Source organism: Rutidosis leptorrhynchoides, chromosome 11 (genome assembly GCF_046630445.1).
Source record: "Rutidosis leptorrhynchoides isolate AG116_Rl617_1_P2 chromosome 11, CSIRO_AGI_Rlap_v1, whole genome shotgun sequence".
NCBI classification, from domain to species: Eukaryota; Viridiplantae; Streptophyta; class Magnoliopsida; order Asterales; family Asteraceae; genus Rutidosis; species Rutidosis leptorrhynchoides.
Genome location: NC_092343.1, coordinates 336,908,600 through 336,931,994, shown reverse-complemented (window position 1 = coordinate 336,931,994; position 23,395 = coordinate 336,908,600). Strand labels below are relative to the sequence as shown.

At 33.8% G+C, this 23,395-nt stretch overlaps 1 long non-coding RNA gene across 1 annotated transcript; it reads left to right on the top strand.

The window, feature by feature from the left end:
• Positions 1-8,747: 8,747 nt before the first annotated feature.
• On the top strand, positions 8,748-16,585 carry LOC139877816 (uncharacterized). Its single transcript, XR_011768788.1, has 4 exons — positions 8,748-8,851; positions 15,508-15,735; positions 15,861-16,031; positions 16,102-16,585. It is a non-coding gene; the product is annotated as an uncharacterized lncRNA (long non-coding RNA).
• Positions 16,586-23,395: the final 6,810 nt, after the last annotated feature.

Genomic DNA, 23,395 nt, shown 5'->3' with positions numbered 1-23,395 from the left:
TATGTAATGGTCGTGTGTAAACAGGATATTTTAGATTATCATTATTTGATAATCTACGTAAAGCTTTTTAAACCTTTATTTATGAAATAAAGGTTATGGTTTGTTTTAAAAATGAATGCAGTCTTTAAAAAACGTCTCATATAGAGGTCAAAACCTCGCAACGAAATCAATTAATATGGAACGTTTTTAATCAATAAGAACGGGACATTTCACTTGCAACCTTGAAAAGTTTTGTAAGTGCATCCCACACGAGGATTTGGGTTAACTGCAGCACCTCTTGCAGCCTCGATCCATAACATTCTGTCATTCACTCGCTGATTGATGAGTTCCTGGATTTCTTGTTCCGTCATTCGGTTCAATCGCACCATAATCTTCAATAAAAATGGAAAAAAATAATTATTCACATGGAATATTATAGATGTAGTATGTATTTACAGTACATCGTAGCTTATTAATAATATGAACCAGTTATTATTATAAAAGCTTTTTCTTCTTATTAGCATTTTATAATTATACCTAGGGTAGTACCTACCCGTTAAAGTTCATACTTAATAGCTTAGTACGAAAATTAATTACTATCACCCAAATAATACTCAACCATGGAAAATTATTGCATTTCACACTTCACTATTTTACATATGCTTATCTTACATCAAACATTAAGCAAACCACACTAGTAATATTATACAAAACATTATATGATCCCATGGTTTAAAACAACAGCGCATCATTTAACCCAAAGCATTTGTGTTCAAAGAAATCGCTTAAAGGTTATCCTGGTTGTCTCCCTGCATTTTGGCTGAGGAACCGAAGAACTGGATGTCGGGATAGAACTAATAGGAATAGCGGGAATAGGTGTGGAAGTATCTAGTGGAGTTGGTGCCATAACATCCTCTCTAGACTCGGGATTTGGATTTTCCATTTCAGTAGCCTTTTGTTTCTTTCCTCGTTCGAACTTGTCTTTCATAATTTCCTGTATTTCTTCCTCCTCGGGATCACTTTCCGATTCCTCTTCAATTGATTCATCCGGAACTTGTGAGTCTTCCCCAAAGGTGTCGTTTTCATCATCAGATAGGTTAATGACTGGAACACCATCTGAAGATTCTGGTTCGGAGTCGCTGAATGTGATAACAAGTTCTAAGCTAGACATCTATCACATAACAACTAGCATGTTAGTATCACATAATATTTACATATTAATTTTTTTAACCAACAGGGATAAGCAATAGTTTTCTAAATCAAACACGGTCAAAGTCCAGACTCACTATTGCATCCTAACAAACTCGATAAGACACACTAATGCAAATTTTCTGGTTCTCTAAGACCAACGCTCTGATACCACATGTCATAACCCGACCTTAACCATAAGGACGAATACAATAACATATGATTTCATCGTGAGGTATTGACCTCTATATGCGACATTTTTCAAAAACTGCATTCGTTTTCACAATACAAACCATAGCTTTTATTACAAATACAAGGTTTAAACAACTTAATAATGATTATCGTTTAGCGATAATCTTAGACTTACAAACTTTACATGTGATAATAACAATACGACCTCCAACATATTTTACATTACAAATCCTCCGATATGCAGTTTTATTTTTGACACAAATATGCATACTCAAGATCTTGCTTAAATTCAACATGTTGCAGCGGAAACTTTTAGTTATCACCTGAGAATAAACATGCTTAAAACGTCAACATAAAGTTGGTGAGATATAGGTTTAATGCCGGCAGCGTTATAAATATAGACCACAAGATTTCATATATAAACGTTTTAATAAAAATATTCTAAGTTGTTGAGCACTTGATAACCATACTTAACATTTAATCAACGTCGCATATTCCCTTTAATATGAAATCTTACTACACCGTACCAAGTGTAGTTACCGAAACAAGTACTGTGCAACCGTTGAATACTGGTCGTCCAGTCCGGTTGGGGTTGTCAGGCCCGATAGATCTATCAACAGGATTCGCGTTTACAATACCTCATGTAAATAATAGTTACCAAGTTACAGGGAAGTATGCCAGTGGTACAACTCAACGTAGAATATATATTTTTAATCACTTGTGTCCATAACGTAAATCATAAAATGCATGTATTCTCATCCCGAAATATTTAGAGTTTAAAAGTGGGACTATATACTCACTTTTGCCTTGAAGGTACTTATCACGACTTGGTCTCCGATAGATATCACGAACCTAACATTGCCTTTCAAAAAAAAAAAAAAAAAATATCACGAACCTAACCATATATATAATATATCAACATATTTTCTTTTTAAGTAATCGTTACATATATATATATATATATATATATATATATATATATATATATATATATATATATATATATATATATATATATATATATATATATATATACTTTTAATACTTTTAATATTTTCTTAGTCCGTAGTTAGCAGTCCGATGTTAGTGGTCCACAATTAGTTGCTTAAATAAAATAAATAAAGACCCCATCGTATTCGTATTGATCAGAATTAATCTCGACCTATGGTACCATGTTGTCAAGTGACGTGTTGCGTACATAAAGTACCGTGTTGTCAAATGACGTGTTTCGTACAATCATGAGGTCTTATGATTAATCTTCTCGTGTTGTTTACGGGTGGTCCTGAAATATATAAAATTAAATCATAAGTAAATATATATGAAATATCATATTAATTAGAAATATATGATTAATTTAATTTTCTCCAAATATTTTCGTAGCTAAACTAGCTTCGGATACCCGATCTTGTTTTAGTCGTACTTTCTTCATTACAACTCCGTTTTTGTTGGTTCAACTTGCCACTTCCTTGGATCGAGTTAAATTTTAAGAATATGAACTGATAATACCTTAGTTTGTATTCGAAATCATAGGTTATAGGTCAAACTTTGGTGAAACTTATGAAAGTGATCATTTTTCATCATTAAAACAACATTTAATGATCATTTTTCTAAAAATACTTACACTTTGAGTTAAACCATGAAATTTTTATGTGTTAACATATTCATAAGAAATATCATTTTTCCAGAACATGAACTTCCAATTCAAAGTTCAAGATAGTTTTTATTTATCCAACCCAAAACAACCCCCGGTTGCACTCCGACGACGTAGATTCGGTTTTTAAGGTGTTCTTTGTAAAACCAAGTTATATCTTGTTAAGTTAGCATATCATTATGATATATTACATGTCTTGAAGTGTTTTAAAAGTTAAGTTAGAAGGATCTATTTAGTTTGCAAACAAGTTTGAAATCATTCAAACTATGTTCTTGTTGTTAAAATTTTACAACACAAAATAAGATAGCTATATAAATATGAATCGAATAAGGTTATGAACAAGGTTACTACCTCAAGTTACTTGGACAAAGTTACTGTAAAAGATGATAAAAATCCTAGAACCAAAAGAGTGGTGGAGTTGGATTGAAAGGTTGGAAGTAAACTTGTTTACTTGAAAGGATTTTTGAAGTGTTCTTGAATGGATTTTCTTATGATGATTAAGGGTTGTTTTTGAAGCTATATCTTCATGGTTATTTTCTGAGATTGTGAAGAACACTTAAAGTTCCTAAGAGTGTGTTTTTGGTCAGAGAAAATGTGTAGTAAAAATGAAAATGGAATGGAGTATAAATGGTGGTGAAAAGATGTATAAATTTGTAATATTGTGCAAAAGTCTTGTAATATGCCAAATTGATTAATCATGCATGCTAAGATCCAAAATTGGCTGACTCATGGCTGCTAATAAAGTGATTGTGATGTGTATATACCAATAGTAAATATGTATAGAAGCTGGGTATGATACGGGTACATATACCCTAGATATACGTATAAAAATCTTGAGAAAACAGAACGAGGATTCAAATATAGCTATCTTTTGTAAATATACTTATATTGTTTTATGTATATAAATCCTTTAAAAGTGATAAAATACATATCTATACGATACATGTATAAGCATTATAAGTTTTAAGTATTTAAGTCGAAGAACGTCACATATAGTTATCGTTTTGAAAACTTAAGTTAGTAGTCTCAAAATATACTTATAACTCATTGTTATTAGTACACAATGAGATGTTAAAACATTATTAGATCATGTTAAATATATAAAAATACATATATATACACAAACGTATAATTATCGTATGTTATATAGTTCGTGATATCATCGGTCAAATTGGACGGTCAAACGTCGTGTAACACTCTTTTCAAAAACATAAGTCTCAACAATTTAGATTGCTTATCATGTTGGTAAGGTTTAATTTATGTAAATATTAATTTCATAGGTATAAAATGATCGGAAAAATCTGGGTCGTTAGACGGCACGTCAGAATCAGCTATCACAAGGAGGAGTAGTGGTTGTTTTTTATTTATATTTAGCTTGGGTTCCAAGCTATAGCTCACCTACTTTTCTTCCTTTTATACAAGTAAGTGGTAAATATAACTCAGGTACGTATTTTTGTATGTTTGTTCAGTAATGTGGGATAAAAGTGCCTATATAGTTAACCCTAATGACAAGAGGTGATAGATTAAGATTAACTAGGTAAAATAGTAATTAAACAATAAAAGTAAATATAGGTATGAAGAATAGAATCCTGAAGGGGAGTTATCGCAAGAGTTCAACTTCCTAGGATAAACACTAAACCTCAATCAACTGGCTATGAACCTAACTGATTTGTCACTAAGAGTTTAGGCTTTGAAGATTCTGGCTAAGACAGGTATCCCTACTCCCAACGCTAACCTGAAAGGTTTAAATGACCTTATGGATAGAATCCTAGGTACATGAACAAAGTGGTTTACCCAATAAAGGAACGTCTCAGCTTTTCTTAATCCTAGTTGGTCTGACTAAAGCAATATCCTACCACTAAATCACTATGCTATGCCTTAACATTAACATATGTGCAATCTTAGATATCCTAAGGTACTGCTAATTGGGATAGAGGTCTCTCCTTTGCGATCACTTATTCAACCCCGGATCATCTTACAACATCTCAAGAACGTTGCTTCTGACGTGAATCATGCTTCTGAGTAAGCTAGTGTTCACTGAACTCTCTATTGCTAACTCTAACCACAACCTAAATGGGCAGCTCTTCTATGACGAACAAATGGTTATTCGTACGTAGGTACTATATCCCTATTGTGACGTTAAGCACACATAACTACTTACCTTGTATCCTAGGGTTGATTAGGTCCTAATACTAGGTTATAGCCACGTGAATAAGCGGAAAGGGTGATCCGTAAATTAAACCTCTAAACCGTCAAGGTTTCAGCATAACAATATGCCAAGTTTCAGATAAAATATTCAACATATGATAAACAATTGTAAAAAATAGATAATCATGCAAGATGAAAGCAACTCAAGATAATAACTTTATTAAATTAAGGAAAGCGTTCACCGTTTACAGACGAGATCTGAACCATTACAAGTGCTGACAACCTCTAGCCCGCTCCTATTACAATCTTCGGCGTTCGCCTCCGGGTACTTAATTTCCCGCTCGGAGGTCAGAAGGCCATGAAAGCTCTAGTGGGAGAAAGTGTATTGTAGTGAGAGAGTGAAGAGAGGTGTTTGTTGGAATGAATGACAAAGACCCTTTAAATAGACTTGAAAATTTGCCAAATACGCCTGGCAGGCCGTTTGGCAGGCTGTATTTGGCAGGCCGTTTGGCTGGCAAGCCGTTTGGAAGCTCGTGTGGTGGCACGTATCTGGCAGGCCGTTTCCATACTGGCAGGCCGTATGGCAGGCCGTTTGGCTTGCTTGTCAGCCTGAATTCCCTGGATCGTAACTTGATTTCTTGTCTTTCACCGTTTTCGCTCTAGAATCTTCGTTTTAGCTCCGTTTCTCTTGATTCTTTTTGCATTGTCTTTGTAATTACTTTGCCTACAAGTTTAACCGAAAAGCGATTATTTTGCCTACAAAGTTTTGAACTTTATGCTTTTGGGACTCAATATCGAGGGTAAAAACGTGCCTTTTTAGCCGATATCAGCAACCACTTCTCCAACCAGAACGCATTCAGTTTAGTGATCCTGAGGAAGAAAAGAATGCAGACAGATATCCTCTAGCAGAAATACTTCAGTTCAATCCAACAGCTTACAGGGTACATAAACATACATAAAAAAATATTAGTTTCGTAAGCTTGATAGAGTAAAAATATAATACTTAATGAATAAATTGCAGGGCCGAACATTCAAGTTTGAAGGAATTATCTGCACAATAATTGAGAATAACAATTGGTTCTACTACGGATGCCCAACGTGCGCAAGAGGAATGCGAGGAAACCCGCCAAACTTACAGTGTCCCGATCATGAAACCGAAGGCGAATGCCTTTTCTGGTAAGTTACAAATAATGCAGCACCTTTACCCAAGAGAAATATACTAACGCTTATTATTAAAAAAATAACAGCCATTCATTCAAAGCGACAGTCATGGACGACACCCCCTCAACAATTCTCACTTTCTTCTCAGACTCGGCAGATGCATTAGTGGGTATCGACTACAAAACCATGGTGACGATAATGGGCCACGACAACAAAAGAGAAATTTCACTCCAACTCAAGCAATTAGAAGGAAAACGTCATATAATCGAGATTAGTATCGGAACCGACAGATATGGAGAACCCAACTACGTTTTCAAATGCCATTTCCCACCAACAACACCAACGGAAACCACAACGGAAACTCAATCCACAACATTACCCACAGAAAAGCCAGCCTCACCAGGTCAGCTGAACTAACAAATTATTTTATACCATACACTTGATGCTATAAGACCTTTTGAATAACTGCAACTAGAAACCAGACCGACAACTAACCACTATTCTATAATGCAGAAAAAATGCAAGAAAAACCGCTCCCAACAACACCTGACAAGCAACAGGGAAAAATACCAACCAAGCCAGCAACAACCCCATCACAATCAGGTATGCCATAAAAAATTATAGTAACAATAAAACTAATGTGCATTTTAATCAATAAAATAAAAATAAAATTATAAAACATTGCAGAAATAATAATGTCTACTATAGCAGTCACGAAATATGCCAGCAAGACAACTACAACCAAAGCCTAAAAAGATTTTCAAAATATGAATTTTCAGTTGTGCTGACTTGGTAATATTCGTTTGTCTATGCATAAGCTGAGTTGAAGGTTAAACTTCTCTGAAAATATAAATTCTATCAACCTTGACATGTTGGCTGAATTTTCCCTTCATGAAGCTTCTGAATGACAAAAGATACTCCAGCCCTTGCTATTTTGCTGACCATTATATTCCTTACGCATCAAAACTACTGAACCTTACCAATTACTAATTCAAACACTACGATTCAGGAATAAGCAAGGAAGACATCAGCAGCCAAACTCAGACACCAATTCCTCCGACCCCGGCAAAGAAACAAGAAGAAAAAACAACCCGTGCAGATATGAAACGACAACTCCCAGCAACACATGAAGAAGGAACAGCAAAGAAGAAAAAAGACTAAATATCTGAACAGTTGCTGAAAACAAAAGGAAATCCGTAGAACAACAAACGCAACAATTTTCATTCTGTAAATATTTAATGTTGCATATGTAAGTTAAACAATCGTAAACTACCTAGGATAACATGTAATCGACACTGTCTGCGCAGCCATTTTGATTGTAAATTTATATAGCTGCACTTTGAAAATACCCGGACCACCTTCAAAATATATCATATGGACGACCGCAGCAACGCGCGATCCGTCACAATTCTAGTTTATCCTATTACAATACAATTCTAGTTTATTCTAGTTTATCCTATTACAATACAATTCTAGTTTAAAAAACAAACAAAATAGCCCTTCAAATTTTCTCCAACTAACACTCCTAACCCCCCAAACAAGGGGTTAAAAGTAAATTTATAATTTTAAAAATTTTTTTTAAATAAACTCCACCCAAATTTTTAATGGAACATATCTTCTCGCTCGCTATACGTTAAATTTATTCGACATCACCGTTCAGCTCAAAATAATTTTACAAACACAACGCAACTGGACGTATTTAAAAAAATGTTAAATATTTCGGACTAACTTTCTTACGTATACATACACGTACAATAAACAACTCAAACTAACTACATCCTATCGACGGTTCCGTCCCTTTTTTAGGCAATCTTCCGGTCGTCAAAAATGTATTGACCATTATCTATACTAAGTGCTAACCACGTGTATCTAAATATACCCGTAGTAACACGTTTTTAATCATGTAAATACATAACGTTACGTTAAATACGAATATTCAATTCAAAAAGCCCTGCCGCATCGTGCGGGCCACTTTTTCTAGTTTTGGCCAAAAATCCCACTTGATCAAACGGATTTGTGTTAGATCAAACCGTGGAAAATCATGTACCCTTCACAATACATTCTACTCAAACCTTTTCATTGAGTGGTTTATTCTTTTTCCAGCTGAAGATAATGTTGGTGTACGTCATATTATCATAAAGAAGTACCATAGATATGTCTTTTACTGAATGGTGATATTAAATGGTATTGTATAAAAGTTGGATTTATATTGCTCATGGTATACACCATGCTCAAAAACAGGAAAAGTAACTGGGACAGCCTTGAAAATAACATCAAAAACAAAACGGGCCTTGAAGCCCATTATTCTGTCAATCTAAAAAACAGGCCCAATCCGATCCCAATTACAACAGCCCAGCCCAACAGAGGCATCAACAAACAAATTACACAATCCTTGGATACCCGGATCGTCAACCCTAGCAGACTTTATAATCTGACCTAATCACAGCTCACAACTTATGTTAAAAATACTTCTTTACCCAAAGCATTACCGATCTAAGGTTTTACTTTACTGATCTACTTTTCTTCTTCTAGGTAAACTTAAAATCTATAATCTTTTTCAATTAATCATTATATATGTAGTTTGATTTTGTTTAGTTGTGAATATTTCGTTTATTATGAATTACATTTTTTTTCTTGCTAAAAGCTAATTGTTTCCGATGTATACATGAATAGATACGGGTTTTATATCTAAATTTTGTGTATATAAGTTTCATCATTTGTTGTACGGCTCAAGTTCACTACCACAATTCTGGTCTAATATGGCGACATTATGTCGCCACATTAGGCACACATGTCGCCACAATAGACTGATTTGCGGCGACAAATACGTCACAAAACGGTCGCCGCAATAGATGTGTCACCTTTGATATTATGCGGCGGCGTCTTTTGTGGCGACACATGTGGGGCCCAGACACGGTAAAAGAAAAGGAAAAAGAAATTCTAAAATATAGTTTTTGGCAACAAATTGCGGCAACATTTATTTTTCAAATAAAAGAAAATTAAAATCTATTATGACGTCATCTATTATTAGCGGTGACTTCTTGTGGCGACATGTCGCCACAAAATGCGAAAATCTGCACAGGAGGCAGCTGCTTTTTCTGCTTCCCACGCGAAAATGCTGGGTTTTCTTGCCGCATACAAAACCTGTTATTGCTCGTTTTATAACATGCCAATCAACAAACAAATCTAGTACAAACTAAACGATTTCTAATAACACAAATTACAATCATTTAACATACGAATTACAAACCAAATTGTTCAAAATATCAAATTCTTCAACATTCGAATTACAAACTAAAGTCTAAACACCAAAGTCACGCCAAAGATCCCTATGCACCATCGCCACTATCACCACATCCATCATCTTCATCACTATCACCACATCCGTCGTCTTCATCATTATCACCACAATCATCCTCATTGTCCTCGGAATCAACATACAAATAGGGCTCTTTTCCTTTACCTACCGCATCATAGAGTTTTGAGGTGTAATTCTCATGGTAGTGCTTAATTTGTTCCTTCATCTCCTTTCGGAATTTTTTTCCATTCTCATCATTATCTTCTTTTCATATGCGGCCTGTAAAGCCTCAACCTCGTCCAAAGTATAATATCGTTTAAAGTATAATATCGTTTGCTTGTTTGGGTTGAGGATGTCGTGGATGTAGACGATGAGGGTATTGTCATCCCAATACCTCTCCTCCAACCACGTCTTGCGCCCAAAGCCTCCACCATAATCTCTATCTCACTCAGTTGGGGCTTCTCTTTCTGAAGGCGTTGCATTGAAAGCTGCATAATTACAACAAAAGAATAATTGATATTATATATATATATACGCACACACACACACCCATACAGACAAACATATATATATATACATACATATGTATCTGTTTGTGCATATAGGGACGTAATTGTTGCGTTTAGAACTGTTAGTTTTGATCTAGAGCTGTTCGTTTTTAGCTGCTATAAAAATTAGGTTATGTTCCTGCTATTTGTATATACAACATGTCGTGTGAATATGAGTCATGTAGCTTGAAAATGGGTCATGGGTTCTCTTCATAATCCCACCCCATTCATGTGATAGGTTTGTATGCGCACACACACACACATGTGTGTGTGTGTGTTTGTTTGTGTATATGTATATATATAATGTTATCAAGTATAAATAATTACTTACATAGTACGTTTCGAACTCTGGTTGACGTCATTCCCCATTTTATCCCAGTATTTGGCTTTAACCTTGCTTTTCTTTCCGATGTATCGCTTCGCAAACATCTTATTAATTGCCTTTACAATCGAATCACCGTGGGGTCCCTGAATATGATGATCTAGATCGAAACATTGCTGGAAATTATAACACAATTTCAGATTAACATATTAGTTCAAATATATATATATATATATATATATATATATATATATATATATATATATATATATATATATATATATATATATATATATATATATATAGTTGTAGGATCAAGGGGGAATTAACTATTCGGGGTGAAGTAAATTTTTTTTTTTCGTTTTTTGAAAAAACTTTGTTCTCGAACATTATAGATTGGATGAAAATATGAACATTTAATATAGACACTTTGTGATAAATGTTTTTATTTTGGCGGGAAAATGATCAAAGAAGTAATATATAACAATTATCGTGTTTTTCGAGCGTATGTTGAGGTTTTAGATATTAGGGTTTAGATAGTAGGGCTTATAGGGTTTAGATATTAGGGTTTAGAAATTTAGGGTTTAGGGTTTAGATTTAGGATTTAGATTGATTTTTTAACACGAACGGTCCATAAACCCAAAACACCAAACCCTAAACCCTAAACCCTAAAACTCTAAACCGTTCGTGTTAAAAACTCAATCTAAATCCTAAATCTAAACCCTAAATCTAAACCCTAAACCCTAAATTTCTAAACCCTAATATCTAAACCCTAAACCCCATAAACCCTAATATCTAAACCCTAACATCTAAACCCTAATAGCTAAAACCTCAACATACGCTCGAAAAACACGATAATTGTTATATATTACTTCTTCGAGCGTTTTCCCTCCAAAATAAAAACATTTATCATAAAGTGTCTCTACTAAATGTTCATATTTTCATCCCATCTATAATGTTCGTGAACAAAGTTTTTTCAAAACATGAAAAAAAAAAAAAATTGCTTTCCCCCGCTTTCCCCCGATTGGTTACTTCCCCATTGATCCTACCACTATATATATATATATATACATATATACATATATATATATACATATATATATATACATATATATATATATATATATATATATATATATATGGGCAGGATCAATGGGGAAGTAACCATTTGGGGGGAAGCAAATTTTTTTATTTTTTTTTAAATTTTTTTTCCGGCATCAAGATCACACGAAAATATGAATATTTAGAAAAGAGACTTCGTGATGAATGTTATTATTTAGGCGGGAAAACGTTCGACAAAAATAACATTCAAGATAATATTGTTCGTGAAGAATGTGGTCGAGCAAATTTTGAGCTGGTGAAAATGTAGAACATGCAATGTAGAACACATAAGGTAGAACCGAAAAATGTAGAACACGTTCGAATTTTCAAATTTTTTTCAAATTGGACCTGATTTTCTTCTAATGATAATTTTGTAGAACATAAATAAGTTCAAATTTCTCCAAATTAGTTCGAATTTCACCATTTTTGTTCAAGTTTCACACGTTCTACATCAAAATCAATTTTTTTTTATTTAGCCCGATTTAGAGTTTAGGGTTTCGGGTTTACTCCGTAAACCCTCAACCCTAAACCCTAAACCCTGAACCCTAAACTCTAAATCGTTCGTGTAAAAAACTCATTCTAAACCCTAAATCTAAACCCTAAACCCTAAAATCTAAACCCTGGACCTTAAAATCTAAACACTAAAACCCTAAAATCTAAACCCTAAATCTAAACTCTAACTTAATTTGATGAAAATTGATGTAGAACATGTGTAGAACAGCATGTTCTACATGTTGTTCTACATCATGTTCTACATAAATGTAGAACCAAGCAAAAAGACCAAAAATAAAAATTGTTCGACTAAAAGAATTTTTGTTCGGCCACGTCCTATTTTTTTGCTCGACTACCTTAGTTCTCAGAGTTCTCATTGCTTAAAAGTTCTCATTTGATCCATCTACTATATATATATATATATATATATATATATATATATATATATATATATATATATATATATATATATATATATATATATATATATATATATATATATATATATTAGGAAACCCGGCTAGGTGAGCCCAAACAAGACTAGATAACCCCAAGTTATCAGCTCACTTCCAATAAACGAAAATAGAGTGAAAAATCGTAAAGCTAGCAAGAATGATAAAAACACAGGAATTTAACGTAGTTATATTCAGTGTTTAAACAGTTTTTAGTGACACTTTTTCCGGCATGTTTAAATGTCTCCACACCTCAACAATCCACGAGCTATCAATATGACGTGCTCTTGAGCTTTAAAAAATTTAAAAAAAAAAAAAACAGGTAAATAAGTATATATATTTTTCAATTTGCGTATGTATTTATTTTTGTTGCTTAATTATTATATTATTGCTGTACATTTAGTATTTTGTTGTTGCATGCCATTTATTTCGTTGTCTTGAAATATGGACATAGCGTGATAGCGATAATGGGTGTCTTTTACTGTGATAACTATTGTCTTTTGAGTTTTGATTAGCAATTGCTATATGTAGATAATTTGAATCATTACTTACTATAGAATATAGATGGTTAAATGAAGTATACCATGGGTAATTGTTTTTTCTTTTATCCATCTTACAAATTTGTTGAAGTTAAATAAAACGAGCTTATATGCTAAAGTTGACTTGGTATAATGTTACTCGGGTATACTCATGTATGAACTGTTGATGAGTATATGATAAGAGATGTTTTATGAAGTTTACGACCAATAACAATTGGTTATAATTCTTTTGGTTATTTGTTTGTTTTCACTTTTGTCAGTATCTTGGATTTTATATAGAGAAATTGACCCAAATAGACAAATCTCACCCTATCTCTCAATTATAAGACCGTAGGGGTTTTACCCGTTAGTGGAGACCCAATATAATTGTCGCTAGAGATGTTTCCTTTAGGAACCATAAAAACACTAGCAAATGTTTATGTTTTATAGTAACAAGAAGATATCAATTCAGAAAATCATCATTTATTCAATTGCGCAAATTTGGCTTTACAAATTTTATTGTCGAAAAGCTAAGTTCGACCGTTGCTCTTGCGTGTTCCATCGTTGCGCTTGCGTATTACCTAAAAATAAAGGATACTCTGTAATACCTAAAATATAAACCTTTAACATACCAAATTTTTTGAAATGGTGGATAAAATTTACACATGATTACTTTTAATGAACTTGATATTTGCATTGAGTTAAAATAAATATTTAACTAGTATTATTAATTATTTGTACACCGGAATTTGAATGAGAATTAATTGAAAACAGAGTCTTCAACTCGAAGTGTAAATTTTCTTTTAATTAATTATTTTAATTTGGTGAATATAAAATTGTTACTCCGGAGTATTTAAGAAGAAGAGTCAAAAACAGCACCTGTAAATTTGTTTTTGGGCCACCATAAAAGAATAAAAGCAAGGATATTGCAAATGTGGAAGGGTGGCACAACTTAATTAGATAATACACTTATATGAAAATCTAACAAAATTTATATTAGAGTGAAAATTCCACTGGTTGCCTGTGCACCCAGTAATCATTGAGTGGCTCCGCCACTGGTAATAGACGTTGACTTCTCGGTCAACCATCGCGTATCGCGAAAAAGGGCTAGGCCAATTAGAAACCTCCACGTGTTACGATAGCTCGCGAATCGCGCAAAAACTTTCTCGAAAACATCATAATTCGCGTAAAAACATTGTTGGTAAAAAATCTCGAAAACCGTTTCGAAGATAACAAATATCGCGAAACGTTGAAATATTTCGCGAATTTGGGTTCCCGGTGATAAAGTTTGTATTTGGGTTTAGGGTTCCAATTAAACAAATCCACCGCTATCCCCATCGCCATCGCCACCGTACACCATCTCCACTGTACACCATCGCCACCGTACACCATCGGTGACAAAGGTTCGCATAGTTTGTATTTAGGTTCGCGTATTGACGTATTTTGTTTGCAATTACAGCTTTACACCACCGTATCACCATCCATTGCCACCGTACACCATTATTGTCACCGGACACTATCCATCGCCACCGTAGTTCAAGATTAGAACTCTAGTTAACAGTAGTTCAAGATTAGTTCTTTATTTCTTATTAATTATTTATTTTCTTGTGATTTTAGTTTAAAGTAGTTGATTACATTTAGTTGTTTTTCGTTAACAATTCTAATTAGTACACTGACTAATTAGAACCCTATATATATACTGATTAATTAGAACAGTATATGTTAGCATTATAATTAGTATTTAGTATACTGATTAATTATAACCCTATATGTTGTTTTATATGTTAATAGTTCATATGTTTCATTATACTAATGAAAACCAAGCTATTTTTGGACAAACTATAAGGTTGTGATATAATAAGGAAGCGTAAAGATGAGCCTGACTAATGCCAAAAAAAAAATTACATTAAATTAAGTTGTACTGTTTCTTTGATTAATATTATTTGAATAAATTGTCATTTCATGTATTTTATTCACGTAGTTATATAACACAACGACGGTAACATTGAGGTAAATTAGATACTCCGTAATATCATGCATGGCATATATCTATTTATTATGTTAATCTGAGATGAAAAGTTTATACTTCGAAGCACTACTAAGGGGTTATCTGAGCTTACTGGTACACTTCGTCATTGGCTATTGAATATACAGTGTGTTCATATGCATTCTTTTTAACATTTGAAGTTAATTTTTCTTTTTGGTGTTTGTTGTAATTTTGGCCAAAAATATGTTCGTGGCGTAATGTTTATATCTTGTATCTTGTTTTTATCCCATTTGGTGTTTGAAGTAATAAAAGAATCAATACCCTTGTAAAAAACCTCAAGGGCTAGACCTCTAACTTAAATGGTGCATTATTGTCCAACTTAGAACCATCTACAGTTACTTTTAAATTTTTTTATATTTGTTATCTATTTCACTATTTTGCTAGGTTAAATTCGTTATTGTATTGTATAGGATTTTGCAAGGAGACTGGGTGCTGGAAACAAGTCATACACACCTCCTGAATTGACGATTAGCTATGCTCAGAAAAATGGAGACGGAGTGAAGATAAACATTTACTCTGTATTGGATGTTTATCGATTTTTTTGGCATGCTTTACTACGTCGGCCAACACCACCGCAGTATACAAGTGACCCCACTGACCCCGAATCAAACACCGAAAAGGGATGGCTATCAAATGATGTAAGTAGAAAAGTCACATATTTTTTTATTATTGTCATTATTAGGGGAATGTGAGTATGGTGTTGTCACTCATCTATATGTTCTAACATCATATTAACTAGTGTATGTAATGTATCTTGTAACAGCATATTAAGCTATGGATATATTATTTAAACAGACTGCGACCTGAAAATTCTGATTGGTCTACAGTCAATTGTTTATTCCTAACTTCACTCGTGAAGAATGAATATCATGATATTCCTTCAAATCACTGTAACGGTTACCTTTATCTTGGGAAATGAAAGAACGTCAAACATGTAAGCTACATATTTAATAATTACATTTTTACCGCATTATATGTTGTCTAATATTAATAAAACTTTATAGGTATTCATTACGGCAAACGAGGAAAAATCACATTATTGCCTTATGGTGTTGGATATCATGATCGGAGTGATTACCTATTATGATAGCATGATGTGTGTAGTGGAAGGAGTTCCAATGTGCAACTTATATTGGTCGAGCATGGAGACAATTTCAAAGGATAAGCTCCGAAAATACTTAGACTTGAATGGCGTATTAGAGAGTAAAGGATTCGATGTCAAAGAATACGAGATCACCTTCAAGGTTCATCCAAAACATCTTACTCCACAACAGGCATCGGGTTCAGGTGATTGCGGTGTGTTTGTATGTATGTTTTCATATCGATTAGCTTTTAACAAGTCGGTTCAACACCCCGTACTCGTAATGCCTACACATGCCGCTTTGTGGTATCGAGAGCGAAAATTTGATTTATTTTGGGACTCTAAGATGTAGTAAGCATGTTATGTGCTATTTGTTAATCTTTTTTGATCTATCTTATTTGGTGTTATTGGACACAAATAGTGAATACAAATATCAATAAGCTTAAAACATTAATAAACTCATATTTAAATGCATCTAGATTAAGTAATTTAAACAACAAAATAAACTTAAAACAATGGTAAGCATTTTTAACAAGCATTATGGTTCATTCAAATCACAAGTGGGGAAAATATAGGATTTTGTTGAAGTCATGGAGTCACGACATTGACTATTTTGATGATCGTCAACACCACATCTCCCGCAAACACTTATTTTCACCCTCTCGCCTTTTGATGGAATTCTTGACGTTTTTTTGGGCCTACCAGCATTGCGCTTGTTTGTTGTAGGAGGTAACAAAACTTGATAATTATCTAGAATAACTCAATTACAAACATCATCTACAAAGGTAGTTTCCTCAACATAGGTAGACTTATAATTTCCCACCTTGAGCCATTGTATTGCCAATACCATTTTCCTTATATACGGCTATAACTTAACGTGACCACATGGTAAACCGGAGTTATTCCATTTTCTACACGAACATTCTTTGGTCTCCAAGTCTACGAGACAATTAGATTTTCCATCGTTGACTTGGTAACGAGTTTTACTAATCCCATACACTTTTCACATGTTTGATTTACGTACACTTTTGTAAATCTGTGTCTCGACGTGTGGTATTAAATCTATAGAGTCCAACCTGTATGCTTAATTTGTTGAAAGTTATTAGGTGTAACTGTATCAACCGGTTATCACTTCCACCAAGGATAACCGTGATTTTTTGAGATTATATCAAATAAAAGAATAATCGTTGAAAATTACTTATGACTCTGGTTTAATTGCTTGTTAATTACACTTAACTGATTAGTCAATCTGTATTAACAAAAAAAATTGTACTCACCCCCTATACAAACTTCTTGTTGTTAATTCGGGACCAACAACCCATAATGTCAAACCTTAATTGATCATTCTTCTAATCATTGTTAGGGGCGAATCCTCAAGGGGCAGAGAGGGGTGCTGGTCCCCCAAAATTTTTTAGCAAGTAATGAATATGTTTCAATCATTATAGAGAAAGTATACCGTTAGTTGTAGGTTGTGTTTTAATGAAAGATTGTGTAAGAGGGACTGAGGGAGGGATTAAGATGAGAGTACTTTTAATTTTATTGCACTAAATCCCGTTAAGTTAAATAGTTATACGATTTTAGCCTTCATAATAATAATAATAATAATAATAATAATAATAATAATAATAATAATAATAATAATAATAATTCAACCTTGAAAGACTAAATTCTAATCATGTTTTGGAAACCTTTTTATTCAGAAAATATTTTTTATTACTTCGTAGGCTTTTAACTCTTGTATTAGAATTTTAAAAACTTAAACATTTTTAGAATTTAATTTTAATATTATTTTTTGATGAATGAAAAAAAAAAGTTTACATCAATATTTATTTGTTTAATCAATCAAGTCAAAGTAAAAATCTACTTAATTCTATTATCTTCAATGACCTATTTATTTATTACATAACAAAATAATCGAATATAAGATGACTTTACGTTAAAAGATTTTTACATATTAACTTTTTCGCCCCCTCATATCATATGTTCAAGATCCGGCACTGATCATTGTCCTTTGAAAATGACTTTATATAATTATTGTTTTATTAGCTTTGCATTAGACTGTCACTATCACTAATAGTGTGATTTTTCATGTGTTACAGATAATGCAAAAAGACATTTATGTACTTTGTTGATTTTTTTTTTTTTAAATAGTAATCTTAATGAAGGTTGTTGCAAAAATAGAAAAAACGTTTTATACTTTGGAACTTCGGTTTTACCATATCCGAAGTTTCAAACTTCGGTTTCAGGTGAGGTGTCAGCAGAAAACCTAAACCGAAGTTTGGAACTTCGGTTTTGACCAAATCCGAAGTTCCAAACTTCGGTTTAGGTTTTCTGTATTTTTAAACACTAATTTACTTAAATAACTTAGATTTGATAGTTATTTTACAGTTATATAAGCTACCATTACTTTAAAATCAATAATAACATTACAAACAATAAAATATTAATAGTAGTAAGATGCAAATACAAATTTTTTGAACAATACTTTTATTAATATCAAAATCACAGTTACATTTTTTGAAAATAAAAATACATAATTAAAAACAACACATAGAAATTTAACACATAATTAAATTAGATGCAATGGAAGAGGTTGGTTTTTCACAATTACTTCGTTTTTGATTAAATTTCATTCATCCTCCTCGCAAAGATGCTCGAATTTTCCTTTACCTTCATTCCAAAACATCACGCCTGAGTGTTCTACCGTAGTGTTTTATTTGAGCCACTCAAACACCTTTGAAATTGTCATCTGACTAACATCCACATTTTGAAAGTACTTATATTTGTACCCATAGTAAAACTTGAATTGTGGTGAAAACTTGTAGCGACCCCGACAAATCGTCAAGTGACGGCGTCGGCTACGTGGGTCCCATTACCTGATTATAAGTCTTTTAGATAACTTTTGACCAAAATATGTCGCCTTCATTTCAAAATAAAGATTGTTTCAAAGTTTACAAGAATTGTTCAACCAATAGTTAAGTTACAACGTTATAATACGAATGAAATCTAGGCGACACGGTTTAAAGTAAAGTCAAAAGACGCTCCATGAAATGCACGTATACTCGACATCCAATGCAAGTATCAAATAATGAGCGGAAGCATGTTTCACATATCGTGTAAGACCTGAGAAAAACATAGAAATCTGTCAACAAAAAAACGTTGGTGAAATCATAGGTTTAAGTAAGTAAGTGAGTAAAAGTAAGTAAGTCGAACCACAAGGTTTGCAAAGTTGAAATAATAGTAATACATTCTAAAAGTTAATATTCACGAGCACCCAATTATCAAAGCTTAACATTCCATCCATTGTATACCCCATCCATAGTGCTAGAACAAACACTGATTCTCGAAAATATATTTCATCCGTAGACGGTAGCGAACCGTCAGAGATGAGGGTTGTCAACCCATATGGCCATATAACATAAGTTCTCGCTTACACCATCTGATGTAACTAATGATAATCGGATTGAGGATTTTCGTTCTAAACTCGTATGTAGAATGTTTGTTTTCCCGTTCTTGTGTTCACTTAGTTCAAAAGAATCGTTTATGTTTTCTCATCCCAAAAGTAAGTTTAAAAGAGTAAAAGTGGGACTATGATCTCACCTTGAGTGCGAGAGTTATAAAAGTACTTCAACAAGTAAACGCGTGCAAATACAAGGCTAGTCTTGACCTAAACATATAGGTTATATCAATAACGGTAAACACAAACGGTCAAAGATGTTCAATTAGTCCTATGGCTCGTTACGACTCGATTATATTAACATGTGAATCAACTAGTCAAGTTTCATGCAAGATACAAGTAAATAATCATGTTAGAAAGGTTGCATAAGTATTTGGTTAAGTTTGACAAAAAGTCAAACTTGGTCGGGTCAAAGTCAACGGAAAAGTCAACGGGGTCGGGTTGGGTATCCGACAATTTTTCTAAGTTATATAATCATATATGAGCATGTTAGCCAAGTTTCATGTTAATCGGAGGTCCGTAACATAGTAAACATTTTACGTCAAAAGATCAAAGCAAACAGCCCATTTTAGTGTATCAGGACGGTGTCCCAAAAATCAGGACGGTGTCCTGATATGAAGAGTGGGACGGCGTCCCAAATATCAAGACGGCGTCCCAATATGAAGAGTGGGACGGCGTCCCAAATATCAGGACGGCGTCCCAATTGCCTTCCAGGCCCTGTTTGCTGAATTTCTCAAGTGCACGACCCAAACTTCAAACAATCACAATTTATGATCCGCAAACAATTAGAACATGTATTTTATATCATCGGAAAGCTATTTCAACAAGGAATACAACTAACCACATATCATAAATCAAAATCATCATTTAAGACAACAAAAACCTCGTCGAAAGTTCGTAAAACGTTCCAAATCAAGGTTTCAAGTTCATCAATTGCAATTTAAGTTTCGGGAATCCAATTTATACATATGATATGCCGTTTTGAAGGTAATGAAACATGTAATACAACTAAATACTTACTAACAACATTTCATGGCATTCAAATCATCAAAAGTTCATTTAAAGTCTATCAAACTCTAACGAAAATTCACAAAAATCAATAGTCATGAGTTTGATGTTTCCTTAATCAACCTATACATCAAAACGAAGCTAAAGATACTAGTAACACTTTTAAAACATGCACTTTAACAATCTAACAACATTTGATCATCCAAAATCAAGGATTTAGCAAGAAATTTTCATATTGAACTAGTTACACCAAAAACAACGAATCGGGCATACAAATTACATACACGACATCACAATGAGCCATAGACACTAATTAACAACTTTATAAGTCAAGAACACGAATTTAAAGAAGTCTAGTGTTTTAGAAATGTTACCCAAAATCGAAGTAGTTAGCATCAAATCGAAGAGGATGATGAGAGGATCAAGAATATGTAGTTTGTTTTGATGTTTACTTCCTTGGTGAGATTTGGATGATGATTTTATGTTTGAGAAATGAGAGAGTTTGAAAGTATCAAAAATGGAAAAAGGGAGGATGAATGAAAGGGATGAAGGAGGTTGACTCTTTGACCTAGTCAAAAGTTTGATACTTTGGCAAGTTTGGTCCCTCAACTTTGAATCGGGTGCGGAAAATAACCGAACGAATTATTTTAAGTTACACGGGAGTACGGGAGATATTAAAATCCGATAACGAAAATATTTAAAATGTTACATAACAAAGGATACGAATTTAGATACGAAGGGTATTATTTAAAAAGAAAAAGACGGGCGTTAAAATAATTTAACGGAAAAATGCGGGATGTTACATTATCCACACCTCAAAAGAAATTTCGTCCCGAAATTTAGTTGAAAGTAGTAGTCGATATCTCCTACTCGAGACTTTACGTTGTCAATGCTATGAATAAGTGAAAGTACGTCCTTGAGTGTTCTCATGAATTTGGATAGTCAGGGTTTTACGTTGTATTAAGGTTTGGTTTTACGATCCCCAGTTTCAACTGGTTTTCCCCTATGAAGAGAAGTTTGTCATCAATAGTTGATGTATCTAGCAGGATTGCACGTTCCTGTTCCGCAGGACACGTTTCTAAGTTTGTTACACGAAAAGTAGGGTAAACGGAAACTTAATTGCATCGGAAGTTCTAAACGGTAGGAAGCGGTTCCAATACGCCCCAAGGTTTCAAAAGGTTCAATATTGCAGATATAGCCTTTCTCGATTTCCTAAAATGGATTTCACCTTTCCAAGGTGCGGTTTCTCAATATTACGCGATTACACACTGGGATTTGTGAGGTTTTCATCTAAGTTTGGTATAACTCTTCTGGCGACCATGGGTTGTCTCTAGCCCTCCTCGGACTTGAACGATCTCAATTGTTGTTTCTTGATGGAGTTCAGATTCGGCGATTTGCTTGCCGCATGCTTTGGTTAAATGAACAGGGGTATGACATTAGCGGTCATATAGGGTTTCGGAAGTGCTGCGTTAATATACGAGTGATAGCTGTCGTCGTAAAAGGAACTACTAAAGGTGACAATACCAGTCTGTAACATGTCTTTCCAAGATTGAATCGTACGTTTGCTCGGTTCGTCGGTTGTGGGAGATACGCGGTACGTATGTCCAAGTGGGTTTCCAAGGTTTCTTGCAAAACTAGAAGCGATACGAGTATTTTGATCCGAGGTAATTGGCAATGGTACACCGTGTTAGAATAGGATCTCTTAAGATATGTTTGAACAAGTCAGTTAGGGTTCGAAAAAAAAATGTTCGTTAGGACTATTCACCCTCGTGGCGAATACTAAGGTAATATGAGGAATTTCTCTATCCATGGAGAAATGTTACAAGGAGTTCCCTTAAACGGAAGTGCGAGCGATAAAGATAGGAGTGAAACGAGGACTTAGAATAGGATGAGCTTACATCTCGAGGTTGCCATAACGTGCCTCTAGTTGTCAAAAAAAAAAAAAAAAAAAAATGAAGTCTGAAAGAGAAACGAGATAGTACACGTAATTGTATAGTTCGGGGTTGAATAATGGTTGGACGATTATCAGCAACGCAAGGGCGTTAAGTCAAAGAAGAGTGAAGTATCGTTGGATTGTGTGTTATCTTAAATTCCAGTAATATCAGACGGTAACGGTGAAATAACATAGGTATGTAGTGTGGTACGTGATGACGAGAAAGTTGATCGGATCCACAATTTAGTATTCGAATTCTTCGCGCAAAATAACGAATTTTAGTTACGTTGATTTTGAGTCGAGAGAGTATGCCTTTCGGCGTTCAAGTAGAAATATTTCCATGTTTGAGTTCCATCTAGTGCTATACGAATTTAGCTAGGAAGGTTGGTGTGAAGAATCACGTTCAAGGCTCAGACATGAAGAGGTTTAAAGTTGTGTAACACGAGAAAAGTCAGAAATGAATCTTCGGTAACAATGTAACATCCCGCCTTTTTCCATTTACTTTTCCGTTATACTAATATAAAGTCCGTTATATGTTTATAACATCTCCCGTTGATACGCGTTTTAAATTATCTCGTTTAGGTAATTCCCGCACCCGAACGAAAGTTGAGGGACTAAACTTGACAAGGGATCAAACCCTTGACTAGGTCAAAGGGTCAAACCCCTTTCACCCATTCATTTCCACCTCCATCTCTCTCTCTCTTTCTCTCTAGCAAGAACACACACTCAAAACCAAATTCATTCAACCATCATCTAAATTCGATCTAGGAGGCTTACAACAAAATAAACTGCATATTTGTGATCCTCTCTTCATCCTCT